Source organism: Sebastes fasciatus, chromosome 11, assembly GCF_043250625.1.
Source record: "Sebastes fasciatus isolate fSebFas1 chromosome 11, fSebFas1.pri, whole genome shotgun sequence".
In the NCBI taxonomy this organism is placed as follows: Eukaryota; Metazoa; Chordata; class Actinopteri; order Perciformes; family Sebastidae; genus Sebastes; species Sebastes fasciatus.
This window is the reverse complement of record NC_133805.1, coordinates 28,476,189-28,493,349: the sequence shown is the minus strand read 5'-3', so window position 1 is coordinate 28,493,349 and position 17,161 is coordinate 28,476,189. Positions and strand designations below refer to the sequence as shown.

Below are 17,161 nucleotides of genomic sequence, written 5' to 3'. Positions count from 1 at the left end.
ACCACGGACGTTCCCAAACATTAACCACAGCGTTGTCACATCATAAAAAAGATTTTGTTTTCAACAGTGATTTGTAATAGTTTTGGAAGGCACAGACAAATGAAATGATCCCGCCGATAGAGGCGTCACATCAAAAAACGCTTCTATGTGTCGCTCTGAAGGGCAGTTAGAAACAATTGTCATTTAATTCGGAGGACTTGCTGTCATGTAACTGAGGCACCACTCACACATTTCAGCTGCGCCCCGTACAAATCTGACCACAACTGGAAACATTTAGCATGAACACTTTCACAAAAAAGGTCTACTGCGAACAAGAAAGCTTCGAGTGTAAACAGGAAGTCAAACACCTTGGGATAGTAAGGTCATGCCAATGTCCAGGTGTACCAGGAGTCTAAAGACATTAACGTCGACACATGGCTGCAGGTTGCCTTTTCTGAACACGACGGCTCGGTGTGCCAGTCTGATTCCTTCAGCCAAGTCTACAGAAAAAAGGTGCTGATGACAAATTTTCCAGAAATTACAAGAAATCCCTGCATCATCCAAGTGAGTGATCAGAAGCTGCGGCAACACCGTGACAAAATTCACTACTGATGCCAATGCGGCTAAGTCATGTCTAAATGTTGAGGCTTTGCTCAGGTGACAAAACCACTGAGGACTGTGGAAACACAGCGTGCAAATGAAGTGAGGAATGTAAAACCACCACAAGACCCCAACAGAGGAGGTGATTACTCTTCCATCCCTGGTTACATATCGATACTCCAGCTGGATGAGCCAGACATGATGCCGGAGGGAAAGGCAAAAGGTATTTTAATTCCCTCTGAACAATAAGCCACATATCAAAATCCAACGGAGGGACATGGCAAAAACAAAACTTTACGTTTACCAGGAGAACAAGGAGACAAGTTCATATTGAGAAAATACAACAATTATTCAAATTAAACCTAAATAGAAGAGTGTGTCACAAGTTTCACATCCACAAATCTTGGCCCTCTGGAAACAATAGTTATCCTGGATTATCTTAGAGTTCACCAAAGGTTTCGCCAACCTACATGATAGTACATAAGCCACTTTTTAAAAAATAAAGTATTGGTATATCGGTATCTTTGATTTTGCGTCTTGCATTATTTGGTATATTTTATGGTATCACCCACCCCAATGCATTAATAATGTCCTGGGAGCATGCACACTTCCTATTAGTGTTTTGACCTATTTGACATCAAGTCATGTACGTAATCAATTACTACGTTTACATGCACAAAATATTCCGGCTTTTGCCCTTATTTTGAAAAAGACAATATTCCTACTAAGCTGTTTACATGGCTAATGAAAATTAATATTTCCATTTACATGCAGCCGTGCATACTCCGAACGTAACGTAACGTAACCGTGGCGGACACAGCCTCCCTCTTTTATTCCTTCAACCACCTTCTTGAAAAGGTCGGCGTTGTGCTATTTGCGCATATTCAAAAACCTGTTGATATCCACGTCTTTCATAATGTTTAGAAGTAGGTGTGTTTCTCCTTCTGACCAGAAATGTGGGATTTTCTTTAGGCTTGCATGCATCTCTGCAAACTGTCGGCTAGTTGGTTTGTGTACAATGCACAGAGCTGGCCGCAAACAGGCAAGAGGCCGTGTGTCACAAACCGAAACAGCTCGTTTGCACGAAAAGGCGTATAAATGCCACGATAATGCGCAAGGCGTTGCCTAATTTAGAATATCCAAACAGAATACGATGGAGTATAGTCATATACGTAATAATAGTGGAATATTAGTGTGCATGTAAACGTAGTCAGTGTGGCCACACTGTGCCGAAGACTTTGTAAAACTCGCACAGTGTCTGCCCTGGTAAAAAATCTCCTCGGTTATTTTGATAAATGTCATCATTGGTATCATTGATGTGTGAACACTCCTAGTTCCATAATACTGCAGGCTACTTTGTTTTGTTCGATTTTAGCCAGAAAAAAGTTCTTTGGCACTTCCCAGATTTTGAGAGGCAGTTTGGGTCAAAGTAAACTCAGTGGGAGCAGGTGAATAAAACATTCTCATGTTGCACAAAATAAGAATGTGTTATTGGATCACAATTCATGCATGTCATCTTAGCAAGAGGCTTGAATTGCTGTTAACTTTAAACACAGTGACTCTCCCGGGGCTCTTCTTCTATGGTGCTTTTAGAAAATACAAAATCTCTCTGAGCTAACAGCAGAGATTTTTCTCTTTGTTTATTTTTACTGGATGTTCTTTCTTCAATTTTTCACATATCTGTATTTTCACTGTTTAAGTGTGGCGGGCATGTAAACACACACAAACGGAGAGAGAGAAGGTACATTTACTCAGACACTGTACTTGAGTACAATTTTGAGGTACTTTACTTGAGTATTTCCATTTTTATGCTACTTTATACTTCTATTACACTACTGTGCATTTCAGAGGGAAATATTGTGCATTTCATTTATTTGACAGCTATAGTTACTAGATATGTTCCTAATTAACACTTAACATAAAAACTAGGGCTGACAATCGATTAAAATATTTAATTGCAATTAATCGCATGATTGTCCATAGTTAATTGCAATTAATCACACATTTTTTATCTGTTCAAAAATTTACCTTAAAAGGGAGATTTGTCAAGTATTTAATACTCTTATCAACATGGGAGTGGGCAAATATGTTTGCTTCATGTAAATGTATGTATATATTTATTATTGGAAATAAATTAACAACACAAAAGAATGACAAATATTGTCCAGAAACCCTCACAGGTACTGCATTTAGCATAACAAAATATGCTCAAATCATAACATGACAAACTGCAGCCCAACAGGCAACAACAGCTGTCAGTGTGTCAGTGTGCTGACTTGACTATGACTTGCCCCCAGATTGCATGAGATTATTATAAAGTGGGCATGTCTGTAAAGGGGAGACTTGTGGGTACCCATAGAACCCATTTTCATTCACATATCTGGAGGTCAGAGGTCAAGGGACCCCTTTGAAAATAGCCATGTCAGTTTTTTCTTGCCAAAATGTAGCGTAAGTTTGGAGCGTTATTTAGCCTCCTTCTCAACAAGGTACTACAATGGATTCCTTAAGTTTTCTAGTTTCATATGATGCCAGTCTGAAAGCCTGCTACAACCTAAAAATCTAAGTTTTTTTGCATTAAAGAAATTAGTGGCGTTAAAATTTGCGTTAACACCTTATTATCACATTAACTTTGACAGCCCTAATAAAAACATGCGATGATCTTATAAAATATGATGCATTGCTATAAATGACAACAACAGTAAAATGCTGCGTACACATTAATGCATCAGAAATAATAATCCAATAATAGGCTATTTTTTTTACAACAATATAATTTTTTTTTTACAAAATGTATAGTTATAGGAGACATTTTCTTTGTAATGAGTGCTTTTATTTTAAAATGTTTACTTTTACTTTTAATATTTTAAGTACTACGGAGTCACGATGGAAATTTTGCGTTCCCTCGCTATACATTTTGCTGATCCAGGAACAGTTAGTGTGTTGGTCCAGTCCAGTTAATACACTGCCAGCTCATAGGAAATGCCCCGCAGATACTAATGAAAGGAGAGATATTTATTATTATGTATAATAATTATACATTTATCGCTCATTACTGCTTTCAAAAGGCCGAGCTCCATCAATATAGGCTAAGTCCACTGGCTGTGAGCACAGCTGCAGCTGCTCTGCCTGGCTGTGCTGGTCGAAGCTGTAGGGATGCAGTTATTGCACGGACTGTGGCTGCAGTTGTGGTTGTATCTATGGTGGTATGGATATGGCTACAGTAGCTGTATTGTGACTACTCTTTACTGCCAACATCAGCCAAGAAAGCCACGCAGGATTTGAACATGTGGCGTTTTTATCAGATATGACAGATGTGGCACACATACACCGCAGGAGCTCAGGAATACAGCAGCTTCAGTACAGCCGGCACAACCATGTCAGTTCACTGCAGACACACAAGCCATGCATGTAGTTAGTGTTACGCCCATCATAAAATATTGTGTCACAGTCATAAATCATAACGACCAAAGCACGACTACAGCCACAATCACATCGACAGCCAAAGCTATTTCATCCTATGGCTGTAGTTATAATCACAGCTACAGTCTGTCAGAATCAGCCTCTGCAGCAGCCAGTTACTGTATGTACATTATAGGCAACAACATAATACTATATCATGCCGGTAAGTGGATTTTGTTACCGTTTCCGGCTGTAGTTTCATATTCACAATGTCGACATGAGCGTGGTATCAATCCTATCATCTACTTCTCTTCAAGAAAACGAATAAATGTTTCCAAAATGTTGAATTTTTCTTTGAAGTAAGACATACCACACACCACTAGCACGTTGTAAATATAACCATGAGAGTCAAAGTGCAGGAAATAACTTATGAGTGCTGGAAATGTGAATATGTTTCAGTTATTTTCTTAGGTTGGTGTTAACATAAGCTCTCTCATCGTTCTGCCTCAGCATCAGCAAAAGTGCCATCCTCAACTAAAATCACATTTCCTTTACAAACAAGTGAGTTTTAGTTTCATTATTTCGAAACTGGAGCCAAAAAGCGAGTGTGGATCGCTCCCCCTCCCTCCATCAGCGCTCACCTATCCCTCCGTGCTCTCCTCCTTGGCAGACCTAAACATTTACAAGCAGGTGTGGATCTGTGAGAAACTCTGACTGAGCGCAGATGGCAGGAAATTCCAGCGAAATGACAGTGGCTCGGTCCAAACCACAAGACAGTGTGAGCAGAGCCCTTGAACCAGATACAGCGGGACCGGCAGCGGCAGGAGAGCCTATGGACTCCACTTGGACTCCCCGGCCTGCCAGCGTCTTGAAATAGGAGCAGCTTCACAAGACGTCTGTTAAAACTCTTCTGCGATGGACTGAGTGGGTACTGACTGACTCTGTGTCTTTCAAAACAAATGTTTGGGTGGTATTTGGTCTGTGAGACCTTGTGAAAATAGATTATGTTTTGCATCTAGCGGTTTTTCTACGTTTTGTGAAATATCAGTATTTCTGCCAATAGATCAGGCAGGACTATATCAGGCAATACTTTCCAGCGCTTCATGCAGCACTCCTCCATATGATGTCATGGGAGAATTCATTTTACACAACTAGCAGACAGGAGTGCAGTATCGAGGGGAATAGTAATAGCTATAAGCTATTATCTTTCCAGATATTCCTGTGGTGTGAAGTATGTTAACAGTGTTTTTACATCCCCCAATCTACTCGGAAGTCCATCCTGGACATTTTAAATCGCAAATATTATTAAACATGTTCAATATTCATGATCGGATATCCTGTTGTGTGTGTGTGTGGGGAACCTCGAGGACAGCCGATGATGCAGTCACAGGACAGGACGATAGCCAATTGAGAACCAAGCTGACTGAGGAAGAAAGGACAACAACCGCGGTCATGGCGGCCGCACCTATAATGCATGAGCTAATGCTAAATGCAAAGCATAAAGAAGTAGTAAAATGGCCCTCAGAAATGGAGGACCAACTTGTTGATTTGTTGACATGTCTCCGTGACTTCATCGTTGATACTCTTGTTGTTCATGAATGGAATCTGTTTGTGTGTGGTTTGCTGTTTTGGCCAAATCGTTGCTCACCACACACTATAGGAACAAAACTGTTAAATTTAACATAACGTGTTGTTATGTGTGGGGTCTCTCACATTTTCAAGATCTTATAAGATTTGAAAAATCTTTTAGTATGGGCCAGCCTTAAAAGACTGGAATCAATGTTTGTTGTCATCCGTAATTTTGAAATTTACATTATTAGCGTGATAAGGAAACTTTTGCTGTTGGATGAATAAATATAGTTTGACAGACTATTTCATGTATCTAAAAATACTATTAGAACCTCTCAGGGCCCTCCCTCCTCTGAAAGGTGAGACTTCAGGTGACCTTTAAAGCAATCGTGTCACTAAAAAAAAGTAGTAGAAAATTAAGTTAAAATCAAGCTATCAAAAGAGACAAGAAAAAAGAGGAGTAAGACTGAAAATAATCAGAGGAAAAGCAGCTGTTGCAACTATTATCACTGTTAGCTTGCTGATAAATGACGCAGCATTGCCTTCACTTTGGAAAAGCCACAGAGAATGAATCAGCTGCAGATCTATTATCACCATCTGTTCACGTTACGGAGGATGTCAGACAAGGTGAGCTCATTAAGTGGCTACTAAAAGTCATTTCGAGCCGTTTACACTGTAAGGAGATTTCCGAAGCTATTCGACCACCCGATGAGCCGTTCTCAAGAAGCATACTGGCAGCGTCTTATGGTCAAGGTATAATGGATACCTAAAAGACTGTGACTGAAAACATTAGTACAGTATGTTGAGAAGAAAACGTTCTTACATTGCGTTACAAACACTACTGATTAACCTAATAAATCCTACAAATGCATGTGTTTCCTTGCCGATTTAGTTATTTGTACAGGCGAAACAATGGATGTATTAAAAGTGAAACAGGGCCCACTGAGGCTGAACATATATATATATATATGTATGAGGCCCTGATTTTTGTGCTAGACCACTGCTAGCAGATAACAATAGCCTTCTAAAAAAGGACAGGGAAAGTTGTGGAGTCATGTTGCAAATACATTTGGGATTAGAGTGGAGGGAATGAAGCTGAGAGACGCGGTAAGTAGGAAAAAAGCCAATCAAATTACTAAAAAAATGAATTAATACTGTAAACATACACTTGTTCCAGGTTAAGATTGTAAACTTTACAACATGTATTGCTGCCAAAACAACAATTTTCTCCCTGAGCATCACAGAAAACTCACATTTTAGTTAAACATTTCTCCGTGTTTCCAGCAGGGCCTATGAATCCTTTCAAACATTCCTCTTTGATTTTTTTTGTACAAAACCTTTGAAATGTAAATTCATATTTCCTCTGGGAGCAGATGAAACGAGGAAAGCAATGTGTGCGTCTGCTTCGCAGATTCTGCGAGGCGTCATTAATCTTGACAGATCTCTTTAATTTAACTGCTCTATTTGTTATGCTTGTGTGTTAGTTTTAGGTGGCACCCTGTAATAATATTTAAACTTTATTGCAACAAATCCCTCTATGGTCCTCTTTTTAGAGTACACGTCCCAACACTAACTCATGCAAAAACAGTATATTACGCTGCTACTGGCTGTGACTACATGCTCTGTAAGACATATCATTTGACATAATGTTCTCATTTTCTAATACTATTCCTCTTTGTTACTGAGTTTATTTACCAATATGTATGCTGTAATCTAGTTTGCTGCTGCACTGATTTAATCAAAATCTCGGCTCTGTGCTGCTGCAACCCTGACCTCCCACTGAAGACCTCATGGGATATAAACTCATTAGCTTTATTGTGTTATCCTTTATAAACACTGTGTCTTCATCTCCAAACTGTAAACTTTTTCGAGAACCAAAAACAACACTTCTTCATAAAGAAGGATGAAGAGGTTGTCAAACTGTCTCAGCCTGCAGAGGTGCATCTCTTTCTTAAAGCTGTTTGTTATATTCAAATGTAAATGACAAGGTGAATTGTTGTGGTTGTGTGGCCCACAACTTAACTATTTTGGTTCACTCTCACTACTCTCATCAACCCAGTTTTCAGCAGCTGTTCTCAGCACAAAAAAAAAAAAAGTTCTGATAAACCCAGTGTACACTACCTGTTCAGCACCAGACAGACACAGGTAGAGACTAGCTGGTGAACAGAGGAGCACTTAGCAGCTAAAGAGCCAGATACTGTATTTCCCTCAGGAGTTGGTGAAACAAAAGTAGAGCTAAAAGGAGAGTGAGTATTGGACATTCATCTGGTAGCCAGAAACACCACTATGTAACTCCATATCTGCTGGATGTGTAAATATACAAATGCTTGCAACCAAATTCACCATATCAACTAATTAATAAGGTGATACTATGTCAGGTATTGCGTTTTCTGCTTGTTCCGCTGTCCACAAGCAGCCCAAAGATGCTTTAAATTTAAGTAAAAATCTCAGACTGTAGCTACACTGCTTTTGCAGCAGTAGGATTCACAGTACATTACACAGCTCTTTGAATCACAAAGTGAAAGTCAGTAAAGTTATATTTGAATGAATTACCTATGACCTAAAAACGAAAACAACTACTTTGCACAGATGCAAAACAAGAAAATTACGCAATTGTACAATTTGGCACATTGTGCTATATTTCACATTTCCCAGAACTGATATTCCGACTGAGCACATACGTGTTCTCCTCGACGTGCTGTTAAACTGCCGTCAGTTTGGGTAGCTATGTTTGTCCAATTTTACCGTGTCATGTTTGGTAATCCTCTCAGAAAGATGCTTGAGGCCCTGAAAGCCTGTTCTTGACCAGGTATTGTCCCCTCTGAATAATAAATACACACAGGTAAGCAAAAAAAAACATCTTCTCTGACCAGCTAGCAGTTAGCCCTGTTGTCCTGGAGACCTGTGATCATTTTCACCAGAGGTTTGGTCATAACAATACCCCGCGGCTGGTGGGCACCGAGGTGTTTAACCTCTAGTTTTTCTTCAAAAGGCAGACTTTGAAACTTGTGCTGTAGACGATAATTCACGTCGTTCACAGCGACCGCGCCGCTATTGTCTTATGCTAACATCTGCGGCTGCTAACTACGAGCTAATGACGACAACAGGACACCTACTTGGGAAACAGCCAATCAAATCGCAGCGGGGCAACAGCCAATCAGCTTTGGGCATGGGCATTGTTGTTTTCCCCCACATTCACTGCACTTGATGTTGTGTGGCCATTAGCAACTAGCTCTCACTCCAGCCAAGCACTTTAAAAGACCATTTAAAACTATTATATCAGCCACTGAAATTGTAGAATAGATGAATAGATGAATAAGAGCAGTAGCCAATGATTTTTTTATGTTATGCATTAATCCAGAATTATGTTAATTTCTAAATAGCTCAGCAAAGAATGTCTATTGCTAAGAGGTGAAAGTCAATTATACGTTCTATTGCAACACCAGAGATAGTATCAGAGGTTGTGTCCTGTGCTTTTGCCCTGCATGTTAGTAAATAGCCCCACAACATTAAATTGTGTTTATGTCATGCTACTAGCACTACTAGCTACTGGCCGGTTGTTTGGGATCAGAGAAGTTAATACAACCACCACGGTACAGGCTTACAGCACACAGTCCATTATAATATCATAAAAGTGATGAATTACAGCCAATATATCCATTATTACAGCCGCATACAGCTAGCAGGAAGCTGGCAGAATCAAATATGTCATATAAGCGTGCAGGGCGGTCCAGTCCTGTGGGTCTGATGCACTTTCATTATGCCGAGGAAAATAACTCTGGATTCAGCTGTTAGTGAATTTTACAACTTTTAGGACATCATGATTTAAATGAGGGCTATTTAAGTGTTTGTACTGGGAAATTGATTTACCTCGAAAAAAAATGATCCTCTGATTTACAAACGTCTCTTTATACATTCATTGCAATGGACTTATTGGCGTTTTCAGTCCAAAATGGCAGCAGCGCTCCCACAGCACCAACTAGTGGCCGTTGTCAAAAAAGCACCAGAGTTTCGCCCCTTTGTTTCTATAGCTCTTTGAGCTCAGTACTACTAAAATCACACTTCTTTCTGCTGTCAGCAGATAGTGCTTTTCCCCACTTGCCCCGAATTTCCAGTAGCATCTCAATTTAGGCTATATGTAGGCCTATATACGGTATACAAACACATTCAAATATTGTCATTTTCTTTCTAAATAACATTTAAGTGACGGCTGTTTTATGGGTTAATTTGTGATTAAAGTGACACTATGTAACTTTTGCTGAACGTATGGGTACGCTTACATTTCATACTAACAATTTGCTGCTAATACTTGAACTTTTAAATGCAGGGTTTTAACTTGTAATGTAATCATTTTACATTGTGGTATTGCTGCTTTAATTAAAGGATCTGAATACACCACTGTCCAACAAATCATCCAGCCAGGAAGAAGAAGGGTTTGCCTGCAACTAAATATGGAATCAAGTCTAAACCAAAGAGGCTGGATACACACATGCACATCTCTTTAATACATTTGTTTTCTATTCAAGTATTGTGAGAATAACCCCCAAGCGAGAATCTGGAGTTTATCATCATCATGTAGAGATAAACTACATCCATGTATTAACTGGAAACTTTATAATCCCACTAATTCACTGGACTGTGCTAAGAAGAAAAAGTTCGGGGACTTGAAATAATTTACCAAATTAAACACGACTTTGAAAGACATTGGCCTGCAGTTAATACACACCAGAAACAATGTTGAAACAGTTACCTCTGATACTCGCAGCGGGTCATATTACCCAGCTGTGTCACCCTTGGGTGTTGCAAAAGAGCACGCACCTCTAAGCCAGGAATAATATTTCTGAACCAAACCGAAATGAGTTCTGCTTGTAGGGCAATCACTGTTAATGTCCGTGAAAGGTATGCAGGGACCGGGCAGCGGAGAAAAACAAGTGACGAACCATTTCATCAGCATGCTATGAACACAGGCACCGCTGTCATAAAACAGCAGTTCAAACTAGCATGAGATCGGATGTGACAAATACAGACTCCAGGCTTTTTCATAGTAACAAATATTTATGTAAGAGAGAGCAAATTTGTTTCTTGCCTAACACTAATAAGTCCCATATGATCGGAGACTCTCAGTGACTTTGAACCCGTAAATTAAATACATTAGGTCATCTTGGTAAACATGAGCATTAAAGGGGTATTAGTAAGTACGCTGTGACTTTAAATGACCTCTATTGGTCACCAGAGGGAATTGCAATAATGAGTTGTGTCCATCCAAATGTTGCTTAAATTTTAATCAAATTTACTAAAGGTCAACAAAAGATTTGTCTCAACAGGTGTTTCCATCTGCTGGTTTTATGCAAGAAGTAAGAAGAGGGTGTAACAAGATTACATAATCAAAAGAGGTCCAGTAACTCCAACTTTTTCCTAAGAACTTAATTTGTTTCTTCTACATGTGATGTTTTTAATTTACTGCCATTTGTGTTTTTTAGTTTGGCGGTTTGCTGATTAAAGGAATAATGAGACTTTTTTGGGAATAGTTAACTTTCTTGCAATGAGTTAGATGAGAAGATCGACACCACTCTCATATGCATGAGCTAGAGTCACAAAATGATTAGCTTAGCTTAGCATAAAGACTGGAAACAAAGGGAAACTGTTAGCAAGCGTGGCTATGTCCATAGTTTAAAAAATATGCCTACCATAACCTTTAAAGCTTATTTATTAACATTTGTATCTTCTTTGTTAAATAGACTGTGGTGGAAGAAGTATTCAGATATACTCCATTACAAGTAAAAGTCCTGAATTCAAAATATTACTTAAGTAAAGTACAAAAGTATTATCAGCTAAATGTACTTAAAGTATCAAAAGTAAAAGTACTTATTATGCAGAATGGCACCTTTCAAAATATGACATTATTCTGTTTTCATCACTAACAAATCCATGTAAGAGTATTTTCATACTTTGTATACTACTGGGTAGATTAGTAGTATAGTACTGCATCATATCATAACAGCATTACGTGTTTTTTATGTAAAAAAAAAAAAAAAAAAAGTCATAAATGTAGTGGAGTAAAAAGTACAGTATTTCCTTCTGAAATGTAGTAGAAGTATAAAGTAACATAAAATAGAAATACTCAAGTAAAGTACCTCAAAACTGTACTTGAGTACTTAGTTACCTTCCATCACTGGAAATAGAATAAAAACTACAATTTGTATGTTTACAGGGAGTTACGTATGTGTACTTGTGTGCAGATTAAACAAACAAGATATGGGTTGATTAGAGAGCTTTAGAGGTGCTTCAGACGGAGCCAGGCTAGCTGTTTCCCTCTGTTTCCAGTCTTTATGCTAAGCTAAGCTAACAGTCCGCTGGCTATAGCTTCATATTTACTGGAATAGACATGAGAGCGGTATTTCCATCAAGCTTTTGCATTTTTGTTGTTGATATGCCAACTTTTTCACCTCAGACTAGTATGAAAACACTTTTGTTCTAATAATTAGGTGAATTTCTTGTGTTACAGCAAAGATTTCTAAGGTGCAAATTCAAAATGTGCATAAAAGCAGGTGATGAAAACCATGATCCAATTACAGGTCCAACACAGACACTGAGGGGAGAGGCAATAAATCAGGATTCTAAATACAGTACTGGTCGCTTGGCAAAAGGTGCACTTACAGTTTTTGTTAGTTGTCTCAATTCATTTGCTGATGAAGATTGTGGGGTTGAAAGCTCAAGAAAAAGCTTGTAAGCGGACCTTGAGTTAAGATTATTTTTTCCTATTTCCGAGGTCAGTAACATTCATGAAATATCATGCATCAGTTTTAACTCAAGGTCCACTTATACTCGCTTGTTTGGGAGCATTTGACTGTATCACACAGTTTCCAAGGTCAACAATGAACTCGACGAAAGTGTTGCATGAAAATGTGTGTACCTTAAAAAACTGTGCTTTACTTGGCAATGTGTCCTCATCTCACCTTTTATTTTGTTTTTTTGCCACATATATAGGTGTAGCGGCAAATGGATGACTAAATGAATGACAAGTAACTTCTCTTGTGGAATCAATGGATTTTGTTTTAGGGGTTCATATACTTTACTTCATCTGATGAAATATCTTGAAACCGTTTACATTATGAAAAGTTAGCATCCACTAAAATTGAAATGCTTTTGTTATTTTCTTCCCCTGGTGTGAAATCGAGCCGAACATACACTGCCAGGGCAAACAAATATTTTTGGGGGCGAAACAAATCTTGGCTCGCTCATAGCACCCATGCTCCATCTGAGCACTTGAACAAACAATCTGAGCATCTGGTGAAATAATTAGAGTATTGATCAACGATGACCAGCCCCCCCAAAGGCACATTAAGGCAATTTACGGAACAGTACAAATCTTGTTTATTACCCTTTTAATTGCCACATATATAAGATTAAATGAGGTAAATGATGACATTAACTGTGACTCAGCACTCACTGCACACACCTCTGTGCAATGGGAGCGCTGGCAGAGGCCTGGGAGTATAAACCATGATTCCCCAGCACAAGCTCCATGTCAGTGATACCATGAGACTAATGATTAAAACAAGCCTCCTCATCTGTTTGGCTTCCAGAAAGCCAGATTTCCACCCCCTGCGCAGCACTTTTCATTCCAGCAACATTACATAAATCAGTGCACTGCAGAGGAGTGGAAAGGAAGAGTCCCATAAGTAATGAGAGGGAAAAAATACCACATTTGGGTAATAGTTCACTACAGTATAGAGCAGCGTATCTATTAATTGCCTTTCTCAAATGGTTGTTGCACAATCAAAACAAGTTGTTGTGTAATCCACAAAGGTGCAATTAGACCAGATAATAACATTTCTTACCAACAGCGTGGAACTATTTTCCTCTATTTAGGGAAGTCTCATCATTTATCATAAACTCTTGACATGTTAGTGGTTGTAAATCTGTTGCAAATCCACCAAACAATGGTTTTATGTGCCAGCTGGAGTGACTTTGCATGTTTACAGACAGACAGCTGCCAACATTTATAGTGATGTATACTTTTCTTATTTTTATCCATCATGCTCATTGTCAAAAGAGAAAAAGCTGATTTTGAGTTAATCTATCTGAACAGTTAAAAAGCTGAATCTGCATTCCTCACTGCTATATATCTAAAACATGAATCATCACTTTAAGTCTCCATGACAACACAGTTTCTACAACATTATATACACATTTAAACACAGTGTTATAGAGCATATATAGGTGACATTGTGACGGCTGTTCTTACCGTGTTGCGTCCAGTCATAGTTCACAGCTTGTTAGTAGGTCTTTGCCTCGCGCTGGCTGCACGCGGATTGTGCTTCCCACTGTCACAGCAGCGCGCTCTCTGTACCGCGAGCTCACGGGCTGCATCTGCTTTGCTGCGCGCGCGCATACGCACGCACAGGGAACAATTTTTTTAGAGGATGAGATGCAGCTAATTACATCCACTTACTGAAAGTAATAATGACGTCATGGTTCAATAATTCCTACTTTGCTGTGATATTTTCTAATAATATTCCAATAAGATTTTTAAAATACCACTTTCCAATAAGTCACCTTTTATAAAGGGTTTTTAAAGTTATAACCACATTCAGCCATATAAGCTTTTATCCATTTTAATGATTTGTCAACCTTTTACTATAACACTTAATAATATACTAATGCTGTATATATCAGTTATAAGAGGTGTAAGAAGTACTCAGATCTTTAACTTAAGAAATACTCTGTTACAAGTAAAAATACTGAATACAAACACTCACTTAAGCCAAAGTACACTATTGCTATCAAAATGTACATAAAGTAGGCTATACTCATTATGCAGAATAATATATATTTTATTATCAGATTATAATTATTGATGCATTAATGCAGTAATGTATAAATTATACATTACTTTGATATTGCAGCTGGTAAATTCAAGTACTTATACCTTATCTACTATGTTAATTCCCCCCTGGGGATCAATAAATAAATAAATAAATAAATATCATATGTTATTGCCCACTTTGCTAATGTATATAATAGGCTTTCTATGTTTGTAATTTAGATTATTTTTATGCTCGTTGTAGTAGTTTGGTATATTTATAGTGTATTCCAATATTCTTTATATTGTGTATACTATAGATATTTATCTAGTGTTGATATGTACTTTTCATTTACTGTTCCGGTGCATTGCCTGGATAACCTGCGGCTGTAACACAATTACTTCCCAACAATTACTTCCATCCATCTAAAGTTTTATCTTAATCTATAATATTACATCATAATTTATTTGTTTATTCTATTTTGTATTATTAATCTGATCCTGCAAGGTAACTAAAGTAATCAAATAAATGCAGTGGAGAAGAAGCATAAAGTAGCAGAAAATACAAATACTCAAGTAAAGTACTACAAGTACCTCAAAACTTAAGTACAATAGCTACTTAAGTTTTGAGGTGCTTGTACTTTACTTGAATACCATACTTAAGTTTTGAGGTTCTTACTTTATGTCCTGGGTTGCCAGATTGTGGCTGGTGTTCATCCTCCGTTAGTTCCTCATGTACTCCTCCAATTGACCGTTTGACCTCTGACCTTCTGGAAAGAAACTGCAGGGCATCTGGATCAAAATCTCATTATTAACATATTAACAACCACAGATTATGATTATTGAACCTTTTATTAATGAATCAATATTCAATATCATAGAAGACTTGCTATTTTTTACTGTTGGCTTATTTGCATTTTGCCCTCTTTACCCTAAATTACATTTATAATCGAACATTTAATGGTTTATTACCTTTTACTAATAACTTACTAACTTCATAACTGCAAATTTGATGCCTTATTAGAAAATGGACAAGTTAAAAAAAAAGCGCATAACACAAACGTTTTTAACCTGGATTTAACGCTCTTCAAAGTTTATTAGAGCTGCAACGATTAATCGATTAGTTGTCAACTATAAAATTATTCGCCATCTATTTTGATAATCGATTAATCGGTTTGAGAATTTTTTTTAAGAAAAGAAAAGTCTAAATTGTCTGATTCCAGCTTATTAAATGTGAATATTTTCTGGTTTCTTTTCTCCTCTATGACAGTAAACTGAATATCTTTGAGTTGTGGACAAAACAAGACATTTGAGGACGTCATTTGGGCTTTGGGAAACACTGATCAACATTTTTCACCGTTTTCTGACATTTTATAGATCAAACAACTAAACGACTGATCGAGAAAACAATCAACAGATTAATCAACAATGAAAATAAGCGTTAGTTGCAGCCCTAAAGTTTATGAAAGTCTAATCTCTGGAAGTTTGTTGCTTCTCCATGTCTGGTTGGGCACAGTTAGCAGCCCTTCACCTGAAGACCTGAGAGGCCGAGAGGGTTCATATGGTAAAAGACAGTCAGAGATGTATTTTAGTCAAAAGCAGAAAGAGATTTATAGACAAGCAGCACGTTAAGCTCTATTCTCTGACACGCTGGAAGAGACCTGAGAACTGGTCTTTGTTCGAAGACCTGAGAAAAGGCCGTTACAGTAATCTAACCTGCTGGAAATGAAAGCATGGATTAGTTTCTCAAAGTCCTGCCTGGATACGAATCCTCTGATTCTTGATATGTCTCTAAGATGGTAGAATGCAGACTTTGTAATTGATTTGACGTGGCAGTTAAAGATTTCTGACTTGGTTTTTGATTTTCAGAGCGCTAACTTTCAGCCTTCCTTCTTTTGTGCCAAAGACAATTATTGTCTTAGTTTTGTCTACATTTAGCTGGAGAAAGTCCAGTTACTTTTAGTCCGTTTTTGTTCGGTTGTCTTGCAGAGAGAACCTATTGGACTGTAGTCGCTTGGTGACAGAGCAAAGCAAATTTGGGTGTCGTCTGGATGTTTTTGATAGCTGATATTAAACCTAAAATTTCTCCAAATGTATGCAAAGGGATTGTAAGTCGCTTTAGACAAACCCATCTGCCAAACCAATATATTGTAATTATTATTTCCAGTGGTATCCCTATAATTTTGTACACAGTGTGTTTGTGGTGCTTTATATTCTGGTTTTTGGCTTGCAGAATTTCCTATGGTATCTTTGTCAGCTAATGTACACTGTGGTAAAATATTATGCTAAATATTACCCTCATCACATTCATAAGGTGAAGTAAACTCCCCGTCCCTCCCACATGTGTACCAATCACATCAAAACTTGGACATACTTTATGACAGCCTGTCAAACATCTGGACCTTCCTCGCACTGTTAAGACTGACATAAATACACAGAAAGCTTTTATCTGTGTATCTGATTACGCAGTGAAACTGTAAGTCAGAGTTGTATTTCTGATTCCTGTGATGATGCACAGAGCTGTAAACAAGTCCTCTGGGACGGCACTCAAAACAGAACCAGATGGGCGAAAACAATTCACAAAAGAACATATTCTCCATGAAAAATTGGGGCATTGTAGGGGTTTCATCTCCTAACTAGATACAGAAAACAGCTGGTTTTGGTCTATTTTGCTTGACATCCTTTCTCTTTCTGTCTCTCTTCCTCCTCAGGTGCTTTTCGTAGCAGGAAAAGTGCAGGTGTTGCTAATAACATTAACAATGGTTCCATTCTATACAGGTGTCCCTGTAAGCCACGACAGTGTGACAG

General features: G+C 38.1%; 1 protein-coding gene across 1 annotated transcript in view; it reads right to left on the bottom strand.

The window, feature by feature from the left end:
• Nucleotides 1-13,930, bottom strand: part of LOC141777629 (uncharacterized) — a 53,256-nt gene extending 39,326 nt beyond the window's left edge. The window contains exon 1 of the mRNA XM_074652062.1: nucleotides 13,796-13,930. The gene's annotated coding sequence lies outside the window, so the exon portion shown is untranslated. The remainder of the gene's footprint in view (nucleotides 1-13,795) is intronic.
• Between the last annotated feature and the right edge of the window lie 3,231 nt (nucleotides 13,931-17,161).